Source organism: Chrysochloris asiatica, unplaced genomic scaffold (assembly GCF_000296735.1).
Source record: "Chrysochloris asiatica unplaced genomic scaffold, ChrAsi1.0 scaffold00001, whole genome shotgun sequence".
Taxonomy (NCBI): Eukaryota; Metazoa; Chordata; class Mammalia; order Afrosoricida; family Chrysochloridae; genus Chrysochloris; species Chrysochloris asiatica.
The window spans coordinates 27,283,956-27,296,477 of NW_006408519.1; the positions used below are offsets into that span (position 1 = coordinate 27,283,956).

Consider the following 12,522-nt stretch of genomic DNA (forward strand, 5'->3'; position numbering starts at 1 on the left):
ACAGATTTGTTTGATTTTCTGGCAGTCCATGGTACTTTCAACATCCTTCTCCAACATCATAATTCAAATGCATTGATTCTTCTAAAGTCATCTTTATTACTTGTTCAATTTTCATATGCATATATTACTGTTGTTGGTAAGTACTGTTGTTTCCAACTCATAGTGACGTGTATTGGGTTTCTGAGGAACAGTTGGTGAGTTTGAACTGCCATTCTTACAGACAGCAGCCCAGTGCTTAGCCTACAGTGCCACACCAGGACTCCAGTTTCTGAACTTAGAGACCACCCCCAGAATAGACTTGATTCATTAGACACTAATAACTGAAGACTAGAGAAGTTGTGGATGGCATTATCCATGAAGAAAGCAAAAAGATTATTAAAAAACAGGAAAGAAAGAAAAGACCAAAGTAGATGTCAGAAAAGACTCTGAAACCCACTTGGATAAAGGAGTAGAATTTATAGTCATCACAACCATCACTGTTGTCATCATCTATATGAAATGATTCAGTGTATTAGTGTTTCAAACTTCTCTTCTTAGAATGATCTCATGTAATGACCATAAATGTCCCTTGGTGGTGGTGGTGGTGGTGGTGGGGATATGTATTTAAGACAGAATTATTTACGATCTACTTATTTTGTAGAATCTTGGTGTGGTGCTGTAAGATAAGTAGTAGACTGTTGAGCCCAAGGTTGGTGGTTCCAACCCACCAGCAGCTCCTTGAAAACACTATACAGGGTCACTATGAGTCAGAACTGACTCAATGACACTTAACAACAACATTTACGTTTGTTGAGCAGAAAGATGTCTTAGAATAGGAGCTGGGGTCTGGGTAGAGAAAATAACCTTAGACTTTTGTAAGTAAGTTCCCTTAAGGGTGATTCCAACTCAGATGTTGTGGATCCCTTATTTCTTGGGAATTTTTGATAGAGTAGAGAAAGGCTATGGGATCTCTTATCATGGGCTCATGTTGTGGCTTCTCAGAGGCTGACTACTGACTGCAGGAGCTATCTGAGTATTAAAGAAGCAGCTGTTGAAAGCATCTGTGATGGAGTGTGTGGGATCCCTCATTAGCATTACATTGTTTGAAAGTTCACTTTCCACCGCTTCTCTTTTATAAAAGACCCACACTGGTACCTGTTCTCACTAACTGAGAAAAATTCCAAGAGGGCTTTTGTTTTTATGAAAATAAAAGTGAGAAGTGTGACTAGTGTTTAGCGCTTGTTTTACAGTTAAAGTGGCAGATTGCCCTGGTGCAGCAAGAGTTGTGTCGCCAAGCTCCTTCCCCTGGCACTGCATCAAGCCACCAGAGATTAGAACTGTCTCTGTGAACACTACGTTGTTGTTAAGTGCCATCGCGTCTGTTCTGACTCATAGCAACCCTATGGTATTACTATTTTAGGCTTTATGTATAGTTTTATAGGTTGTTTTTTCGAATCTGGGAACACTAAAAAAAATTTTTTTTAAATCCCCATATAAACTAATAGTAATTGCTTCTTTGCTTTATACCATTCAGGTTTATGAAAAGTTTCATAAAGCACTCCACTTTTGGATAATGGGGGAAACCTAGAATTGGTGTTACCCTACCTTTCTGCCTCTTCAGGTGCCAGGTTCGAATCATAGCCTACATTAGGCATGGACATCCTCTTCCGACCTTGTGTTCTCCCTCTCCTCCCAGTTATTATGGCTTCCTCCATACCTTTAATGAGGAACTCTTCCATATATTGTGATTTGTCCTATGACAATACGTGTGTGGCAACCACTGTTATTAAGGGCCTTCAGGTTGGTTTCTACTCATAGTGACCCTGAATAGGATTTTCAAGGAGTAGCTGGGAAGTTTGAACCACCAGCCTTGAGGTTAGCAATCCAGTGCTTATCCCACAGCACCACACTAGGAGTAATATAAATGATCCAACTTGGGGACAGGAAGATGTTTCCTGGACCAGTTCCTGGCTATCTCTTTGAAGGTTGTATCATTCTCTCCTTTTCTTGCTAAGCCTCAGCCATAACTGCTTCATTCTTTTCCTATCTTTTATCCCTTTACCATGACTCGGTTCACCAGCATATCACATGACTGGCTCCTCATTGAATCCTTAAGGTTGTAGCTTAACTGCCACTTCTTCCAAGAGGGTTTCCTTGGTTACCCTATACAAAGAAACTCCTGATTCTCTCCACCTGTGCCACTGTATGCAACCCCGGTGGGCTGCTAGCATAGACCACCTGACATGGCCCAATGCACCAGGTAAACAAATGTTGTTGTTGCTGTTGTTAGGTGCCATCGAATCAGTACCGACTCATAGTGACCTTATGCACAACAGAACGAAACACTGCCCAGTCCTGGGCCAACCTCACAATTGTTGCTATGCTTGAGCCCATTGATTCTGCCACTTTGCCAATCCATCTCCCTTGGGGTCTTCCTCTTTTTCTCTGACCCTCCACCTTACCAAACATGATATCCTTCTCCAGCGACTGGTCCCTCTTGACAATTCTCCTATGGGCTTTACTCCATTCACATCATCATAGTCAACTCTACTTTGAGGAGGCAGCTCTTCCTCAGTCGCATTTTGAGTGCCTTCCAACCTAAGGGTTTCATTTTCCGGCACTATATCTGTCAGTGTTTCTCTGCTATTCATAAGGTTTTCAGTGACTAAATATTTGGAAGTACTTCATCACTCCTTCTTCCCAGTCTGTCTTTATCTTGAAGCTCATCTGAAACCTGTCCACCCTGGGTGACCCTGCTGGTATTTAAAATACTGGTGGCATAGCTTCCAGAATCACAGCAACTCACAAGCCACCACAGTATGACAAACTGACAGACAAGTGGTGGACATTCCAAGGGTATAGATGTTACCTCCCAGAAGCCAGGGGCAAAACAACAAACATCTCCTTGGGTAAGATAAATTCTGTAATATACATGTTTGAAGGTAAGAGTTCACTCAGAGGTACCTCAGAAGAAAAGCCTGGGTATGTACTTCTGAAAAGTCAGCCACTGAAATCCCTAAGAAGCTCAGTTCTTCTCTAACATACTCGGAGTCGCTAGGACTCAGAATCCACGTGACGGCAACTGGAATGATGTCATAGAGCAGAGTCTCACACGCAATCGCAGTTCTCATGACAACTATATGCATTCGAGTTTATCATTCCCATTTGTAAGATTAGGAAGCTGAGGCTTAAAGAGGTAAAGTAGGCTGGTTAATGTAAAATGGCTAGCTCATCAGTGGCAGGAGTAAGTTTGAAGCTTGGGCAGTCTCATTTTAGCAATCATGGTTTTAACTTGTATATTCTTCAATCTGATCCTTAAAGATTTTCAAGCACCAAATAAGCAGTATTAAAACAGTGCCATGTACAATGGTAGTAAATTCCTGTGTGAAGTAACAAATTACAAATCATATCAAGTTTTATTGAGTTCTATAAAAGTGTGTGAAGTATATAATTAACTTGATATTTAATTAATGACTATATGTTTGGGGATTCCACATGATAAGCACTGGACTATGGACCAACAAGGTTCACTGTTCAAACTTGCCAACAGCTCTGTGGGAGCAAGATGAGGCTTTCTGCTCCTATGAAGATTTAAAGCCTTGGAAATCCTAGACAGGGTCACTATGCGTTGGACCGAGGACACTTACTTAACAACAACATTTATCCCCAAAAGAGCAAATGGTTAAGAAGTCAGCTGATAACCAAAAGATGAGCAGTTTGAACCTATCAGCTGCTCTGTGGGGGAAAGGTGTGGCTGTCTGCTTCCACAGAGATTATAGCCTTTGGAATCCTGTGGGGTAACTCTTCTCTGTCCTAGAGGGCCCCTAGGAGTTGGAATTCACTCAAACAGCAATGCGTTTTTATTTATACCCAGGGTGAATACTTAAAAAGAATTATACTGTTCAAAGATAAATGCAAAGTAATACAATTTTCCTCCTCAGGGTATATAAGGAGAAAAAGAGGGGGGAAAAACAAAAATAAATAAGAAAAAAAAGACAGGCATATGGTTTTTTCAGCACTTAAAATATATACCATAAATTGTTTGCTATTTTGCTAAAGCTAGGTTATAACTTGTGCTCAGATTTTCCTAGCAGCTAGTATAATGAGTAAAATATGATTTAGTGTGTGATTTATAGGCAGGGTCAGTTACAGAATTTGTGGGCCCCAATGCAAAATGAAAATGTGGGGCCTCCTATTCAAAAAGCAGGGGGGAAATGCCGTTAAATGTAATAAAACATGAAACTTTTTCCTTTCTTCCACGCTCTCACTTTCGATCTGTCATGGTGTTTTTTTATTTGCCCCTTAATGCCGGACTCCCGCTGGCATGCAGATACTTGATGGCTGAATGCAGACCCTCATAGGCGCCTGGAGCTTTGCCCAGCAACTTGGGACACAGAGACCACCTGACTTGGGCTGGCCTTCCTGAAGCCACCAAGCCCGCACACTGTGGCTGTCCAGAAGATGGGGACATCTTTCCGCCCTTCCTGTAGGCTGCCACCACGACCCCTCAGTAGGTGGGTAACTCTGAAGGATTGCAGGCTTGGGCCAGGACGAGTTTGTTTTCTGGACTGAAGGTGAGTAAGAGGCTTACCTCTGCTGAATCACTCACCATGCTGCTGTCCCCTGGTGCAGAGATAGCCTGGCCTTTTTCTATAGCAGTTTTTTCAACGTGTTCTTTTCTGGAAGAGCCAAAGCACCTCCGTTTCCTAGTCATTGATTGAGCAGAATAGAACAGCACCCTAGGGCTTCCAAGGCTGTGTCACTATGATTAGGAACTGACTCCATGACAGTTAACAATGACAACAAATCTTTATCAGAGCAGACAGGCTCATCTTTCTCCCCTCGACTGGCTGATGGATTCTAACTGCTGAGCGTTCAGTTAGCAGCCCAATGAGTAACCCACTCTGCCAATATGACTTCATTAACAAGACAAGACCAAAAAAAACCAATAGACCAAAGTGGGTGTCAGAAGAGACTCTGAAGCTAGTTAGTTCTTGAATGCTGTTCTTGTGTGCTGTGGAGTCTGTTCCGACTCATAGCGACCCTGTACAGGGTTTCCGAGGCTATAAATCTTTACGGGAGCAGAAAGCCTCATCTTTCTCCCGAGGAACAGCTGGTAGTTTCAAACTGCTGACCTTGCGGTTTGCAGCCCGATTCGTAACCACTACGTTATGGGTCGACTCGACAGCACTTAACAACAACAACAATGTAAATTAGTTACAGTGAAAGGAAGAAATGGTAAAGTAAAAGAGCTAAATAGTTGATTACAAAGGATGTTTACATTGGGCAAATCCACTGCAAAAGACTTCTTTAAAGTGTTAAAAAGCAAAGATGACACTTTGATATCTAAAGTGCACCTGATCCAATCCTTGGTATTCTTGAGAAAGCTGGATAATACATAATAAAGACCAGAAAAGAATTGATGCTCTTGGTGTTAGTGAAGACTACAGACTATATCATAAGCTGTCAGAAGAATAAACACATCTGTCTTGGACAAGGTACAGCTAGAATGATCCTTAGAAGGATGTCTCTTATACTTTGGGTTTTTATGAAAGACCAGTCCCTGTAGAAGGACATCATGCTTGGTTAAGTAAAGGGTCAGTGAAAAAAAAGGAAGATTCTCAGCCAGATAGATGGACACAGAGCCTAAAACAATTGTCTGACACCTAGCAATGATTGTGAAGATGGTGTAGGACCAGGCAGTATTTTGTTCTGTTGCACAAAGGTTCACTAGTAGTCAGAACTAACTCTGAAACATTTAACAACAACAAAAGCAACAACACGGACTCAACTATACCAGTGATTATAAAAATGGCACGGGGCCAGCCAACATGTGTTCTGTTTTACATGAGGTTACCACGAGTTGGAATTGACTTGATGGAAATTAGCAATGACAAGTTCACACTAAGCCAGGTTGATAGCAGATGTCAATCTGTAGAAGCAAAACACGATTCAGGCCTATTACATCCAAGTGTCTATTTACTCCGCTAGTTCGAACAATGTATGTAATAGGCCTGAATCGTGTTTTGCTTCTACAGAGAGAGCAAGTAGCAAGTTCTTTAATACATCAGAATTACAATTCCATTTCCAAAGGTGCCAGTTGAAATTGGATGGCTGGGCAAGGATGAAAATGTAAGAGTAGGGGACTTTGGTTAAGTTAACAGGACTCCTGCTTCCATGTCCTTGTTAAATGTACTTTCTGGACCATAATAAGAAAGCATGCAAGAGGGACCATGTGTTAAAGAGGTCAAGGGGCAAAACTGATACAGTGGTTGATAGTGATCAGTTCATCTTGTAACATGCTTATATTCTCTTGGCTGTTCAGCTTATAGTCTTCAACATGGTATCCTTCATTAGTGATAGACAAGAGATGCATGTCTCTAGGTTTTGTGGTGCTTATACAAAGACAATCTTATTAAGACCCTGTAAAAACTGGCACTGCCTCTATGTAACCCAAAAACTCCCAGAATGTTTTTATAGGCCTTTTTTTTTCCCAAGAAAAAAAAAAATGATGAACTATCTGATTCCTTTTTTATAATCATTTGCCTCTGTCAAAAAAAGCTGTCCACCTATAAGCCAATAATTTCCTTCCCATTTATAGAAAGAAATTTCCTATTAATGCCATCAAAATGATTTCTCTAGTTTCATTGGACGATCGTTGTAGTCTTGTTTTTTTTAAGTACCATAGAGTCAGTCCTGGTTTATAGTGACAGCTGCTGAGTTTGAACCGTTGATCTTATGGTTCAAACTGACCTTGTGGTCCAGGGCTTTATCCTACAGTGCCACACCAGCACATTGTAGTCTAGGGGTGGGGTAATGTGCTGAATTTCATATAGAAAACTTGGCATAGGTTTGTACTATAGGGAATCTCAACAGATTTCAGTTGAAAAAGAGAATTCAACCATAGCCAGAGGACTTTATGCAACATGCTTCGCTGGTGATTTGGCCTGGCATTGTGAGATATAGAAAGAGTAGCTGTTTGATGGACCAGTCTAAGCCAGTAGACAACATCATGATGAATGGAGAGAAAATTGAAGTTGTCAAGGATTTCTTTTTACTTGGATCCACAATCAACACCCATTAAAATGGCAGTCAAGAAATCAAGTGACATACTGCATTAGGCAAGTATACTGCACAAGACCTCTTGGAAATCTTAAAGTGCAAAGATGGCATTTTAAGGACTAATGCGCATCTAGCTCAAGACATGGTATTTGTAATTGCCTCATATGCAGGTGAAAGATGGACAACAAATAAGGAAGACCAGAGAAGAATGATGTATTTGAATTATGGTGTTGGTGAAGAATAGTGAATGTACCATGGCCTGTCAGAAGAATGAACAACTCTGCCTTTTAAGGAAGTGTACCCATACTGCCTCTTGGAAGTGAGGCTGGTAAGACTTTGTTCCTTGTATTTTAAACATGGTCTCAGGATGGACCAATCCCTGGGAAAGGGCATCATGCTTGGTAAAGTAGAGAGTCACCTTTAAAAAGGAAAAGCCCAACAAGATGCATTGGTACAGTGGCTTCAGCAGTGGGCTCAAACAGGGCAATGATTGTGAGGACAGCACAGGACTGGGCAGAGGTCATTCTGTTGTACGTAGGGTTGCTATGAATCACAACATAACAATTGTGAGGATGGCGCAGGACTGGCAGTATTTTTTTGGGGGGAGGAGGCGGGAATCAAACACACTTTATTTAGCATAACAGCATCTGAACAGAGAGGCTTTGAGCAGGTTCCCTGACAAAAACTCTGCTTCAAGCCTGGCTGTAAACACAGCAAAGAGCAAGTTTAAACCACAGTGGGGAGAGGAACAGGGCTCAGCAGAAGATCCTAGTCAGGTTACCAACACAACTGTTAGCTCGCAGCACTAAGCACAGGGAGGCTTGGGTGGTGGGCCAGCCACGCGAGCAGGAGGGAGGAGCACTGGCCTGAGAATTCAGGGAGTTACCTGTCACTGAAATTGGTGGGCATCAATTCAGTCAGAGCAGCCAGGGCTGCTGTACCAACAGCTAACATGACAGCCCTGTGCTGGGGTGGCAGGGGAGGAAGAGCTCCAATCAGCAGCCCTCATTGGTGCTGCCCTGCCCTGCCAGGACACCATTCGTGCCACTTGGGTTCTGTGCAGGAGTGGAGAGGGGCGCTGGGGGGCACAGCAGAACTGCAGACAGACCACACACTCTCAGACATCCTGGCTGGGGGTTCGGAGAGTCCCAGGATCTCTACCAGAAAAGAGCATCAATCTGAACCCTCCCTCTAAAGGGCATGCTGAACAGGGCCAGTACCAGGCTGAGGAGAGCAAGAGCCAACAGCCAACCAAAGTGGGCACATCGGTGCTAAGGAGCCAACCAGGATGCTGAGGGAGAGATCTAGGAGCAAGGAGGAGACGGTGAGGCCCAGGAGGGGAGAAGAAGGACATGGTGGGTATGTGGGAAACTTGGAGGTGACAGGGAGAAGTCCTGTGACAGCCCTGTTGGGTCTGTTGTCCATAGGGTCACTATGAGTCGGAACTGATTCAATGGTAGCTAACCACAACCCAGGGTTGGGCAGTGTTTCGTTCTGCTGTGCATAAGGTCACTATGGGTTGGTACCGACTTGATGGCACCTAACAACAACCACCACCACACAACTGCTTGATGACTAACTTTTCATTTACATTTATTTCTGGGTATAGTATGTAGGATAAACACTGAATGGCTGTCCCCAAGGTTGGTGGTTCAAATTCCATGCAGAGTTACTATGAATCAGAACTGACTCTAAAACACTTAACAGTACACTGCTTATGGAATCCTGGTGTGGCACTCTAGGATAAACACTGGAGTGCTGACCACAAGTTCAGTGGTTCAAACCCACCAATCACTCATTGGAAGTCCTGTACAGGGTCACTATGAGCCGGAACTGACTCCGTGGCACATAATAACCACAGCAACATACTTCTTATAGGAGCACTTGTGACTTAGTGGGTTACACATTGGGCTGTTAACTGCAAGATCAACAGTTTGAATCCCCTGTCTGCTTAGTGGGAGAAAGATGATGCTTTCTACAAAAAATGATTTGCTTTTGTTGTTAAGTGCCTTTGAGTCAGTTCTGACACATAGTGACCCTGTATTGGGCTTCCAAGGAGCAGCTGGTGGGTTTGAACAGCTAATCTTCTGGTTAGCATTCCAGTGTTTACACTACAGAGCCACACCAGGGCTCCAGATGTACAGCTTTGAAAAGCCTATAAAGGGTCAATATGAGTCAGAACTGACTTGACGGCACACAATAACATACTTCTTACGGAACGCTGCTAGCATTCTAAGATAAGCACCGGAATGCAGATTACAACGTAGGCAGTTCAAACTCATAAGCCACTTCTAAGAAAACAGATCAGACTTTCTGCTCCCCAAAAATTTAGTCCAGAAACACTATGTAGTTCTTAGGTTTGAGTTTTATACTCCCTGTAGTTGTGTCACGAAGTCATCAAAAAAATCTTCAATATTTTTGACCTGTTTGAGGGAGTGGTTATAACCAAATATCATAAAACTCTACTATGCCAACCAATGTTCTTAGATCCTGAGAATGAGCATTTATTAGGTATCTAGCTCTGGTAGCGTAGTGGTTACGAATTGGGCTGCGAACCTCAGGGCCAGCAGTTCGAAACTACCAGCAGTTCCGCAGGAGAAAGATGAGGCTTTCTGCTCCCGTAAAGATTTACAGCCTCGGAAACCCTGTATAGGGTCGCTATATAGTTGGAATCGACTTGATGGCACTGAACAACAACAACAACAATTCCATCACTCACTCTTCCGTCAGTGTGGCATACTGTGGGGTGTGTGTGTGGCTGTGATGTTGGAAGCTATGCTACCAGGATTTTAAATTCCAGCAGAGTCTTTCAAGGTGGACTGGTTTCAGTGGAGCCTCCAGACTAAGACACACTAGGAAAAAGGAGAAACAGACCACTTCTGAATGGTTAGTCACTAAAAACCTTAAAAATAGCAGTGAAACATTGGTGGTCTCGGCCACAGAAGCGAGATGACAAAGGGAATATCATCATTTGGAAAGTGTCACAATAAGACGTACACATTGTGCCGCTGCTGTGGCTTGTAGGCCTACCATCTTAGAAATCAACCTGAGGCAAATGCGACTTGTCTGCCAAACACAAGGGAAAGTACAACTGGAGTACCAAGGCTAAAAGACAAAATACCACAGATACTGGTCGAATGAGACCCTGAAAATGTAGACTTCAGATTCAGGCATGGCTCATGAAGGAAGCTGTTGTGGCGGCCAGTTCATCTTAAGGATTTCAGTGTCTAGTGGTACAATAAAAGTTCTCAGATTCAAAGTAACAATAAAGTACCTTGCCAGAAGAACAAACAAATCTGTCTTGGAAGAAGTACAGCCACAAATCTCCTTAGAAACCAGAATGGTGAGACTTTGTCTCTCTTACTTTAGACATCTTATCTGGAGGGACCAGTTAGAGAATGACATCGTGCTTGAGAAAGTGGAGGGTCAGTGAAAATGAGGAAGACTGACAACCAGATGGATTGGCACAGTAGTAGCAGCAATGGGCTCAAGTGTAACAATAATTGTGAGGATGGCACAGGACAGGGCAGTGTTTTGTTCTGTTGTGCAGAGGGTCACTATAAGCCACAACTGACTCCTCGGCACCAAACAAGAACTAGAAAACTAATTAGCAACACTATATTCAAATTACACATAAACAACTAAACTCAGTGATGATGAACTGGAAGCTGTCTACCAAATTCTTCAGTCTTAAATTGATCAAACATACACAAGTTGCATGGATAATTACTGGTAATTGGAATGTGAAAGTTAGAACAAAGAGGAAATTTTTATAGTTAGAAAATATGGCCTTGGAGGTAGAAATGATGTTAGAGATCTTTTGATTAAAAATTTGCAAGACGAGTGACTTTTTTATTACATACACTAGTTTGTCATGGAGTGGCACTGTGGCATCATGTGCTAGACTGTAAAATTGGTTTGAATCACAAGGTTGATATGGATTAGAACAACTATTTTTAACAACATAAAAGGTAACTATACACCTGGACCTCACCAGACAGAATACACAGAAATCAAATTGATTAAATCTGTCGGAAGAGACAGTGGAGAAACTCAGTATCAGCTAAAACAAGTCCAGGTGCCAACTGGAACAGACCATCAATTGCTCATATGCAAGTTCAGGCTAAAGCTGAAGAAAATAAAACCAAGTCTACAAGAGCCAAACTATGACTTTGAGTATATCCCACCTGAACTTAAAGGCCATCTCAATAAGAAATTTGATGCATTAGACACTAATGACTAAAGACCTAAAGAGCATCTTACAGGAAAAAAGTAAAAAGACATTAAAAAGACAGGAAATAAAGAAAAGATCAAAATGGATTTTAGAAGAGACTCTGAAACTTACTCTCCGGTGTTGCTGTTGTTGTTGTCAGGTGCCATAGAGTCGGAACCGACTCATAGCGACCCCTTGCACAGCAGAACGAAACAATGTCCGATCCTGGGCCAACCTCACTACCGCCGCCACACTTGACACCATCAATGATGCCACCTGGCCGGTGTAGAGAAGATAAAAGACTGGACGAAATGAAGAGGTAGAAGAGTTGAATAGAAAGTGTCAAAGGGCAGCTCAAGAAGAAAAAGGCAAGTTTTGGGGTGGTAGCTACCGCTGAGCTCGCAGTCTGCCAAGTGTGAGGCGGCGTGGACAGTGGCCACCGCACCCCGCGCCCAGCCGCCTGGAGACGCGTGCCCGCCCACCAGCCGTGCCGCATACCTGCGGCTTCTCACCTCAGCGTGTGTCCACCGTCGCCTCCCTAGATGAAGGCCATCAAGTGTGTGGTAGTGGGAGATTGAGCTGTAGGTAAAACTTGCCTATTGATCACTTACATAACCAATGCATTTCCTGGAGAATACATCCCCACTGTCTTTGACAACTAACTCTGCCAATGTTACGGTAGATGGAAAGCCCGTGAATCTGGGTTTATGGGATACAACTGGACAAGAAGATTACGACCGATTAAGCCCCCTCTCCTATCCGCAAACAGATGTGGTCTGAATTTGTTTTTCCCTGGTGAGTCCTGCATCATTTGAAAATGTCTGGGCAAAGTGGTACCCCAAGGTGCGACACCATTGTCCCAATACTCCCATCATCCTCGTGGGAACCAAGCCAGATCTGAGGGATGATAAAGACACAACTGAGAAGCTGAAGGAGAAGAAGCTGACTCCCATCACATACCCCCAGGGCTTAGCGATGACCAAGGAGATCAGTGATGCTAAATACCTGGAGTGCTCTGCACTCACGCAGTGAGGCCTCAACACAGTGTTTGATGAAGCCATCAGAGCTGTCCTCTGCCCACCCCCTGTCAAGAAGAGGAAGGGAAAACGCCTGCTGTTGTAAAAGAGCAGAGCCCCTCGTCCTTCCCCACTCACCCACCCCCAGACCCTTTGTATGCTTTGCTCAAAAACAGTGGCGTCTTTGCACTCAATGCCAAGTTTTTGTTACAGAGTGGTTTTTCCATAAAACCACTTTGAACCAATCAGTCA

At 43.2% G+C, this 12,522-nt stretch overlaps 1 pseudogene; it reads left to right on the top strand.

The window, feature by feature from the left end:
* The first annotated feature begins 11,796 nt into the window (after nt 1-11,796).
* Nucleotides 11,797-12,376, top strand: LOC102813182 (annotated as a pseudogene).
* The last annotated feature ends 146 nt before the right edge of the window (nt 12,377-12,522 follow it).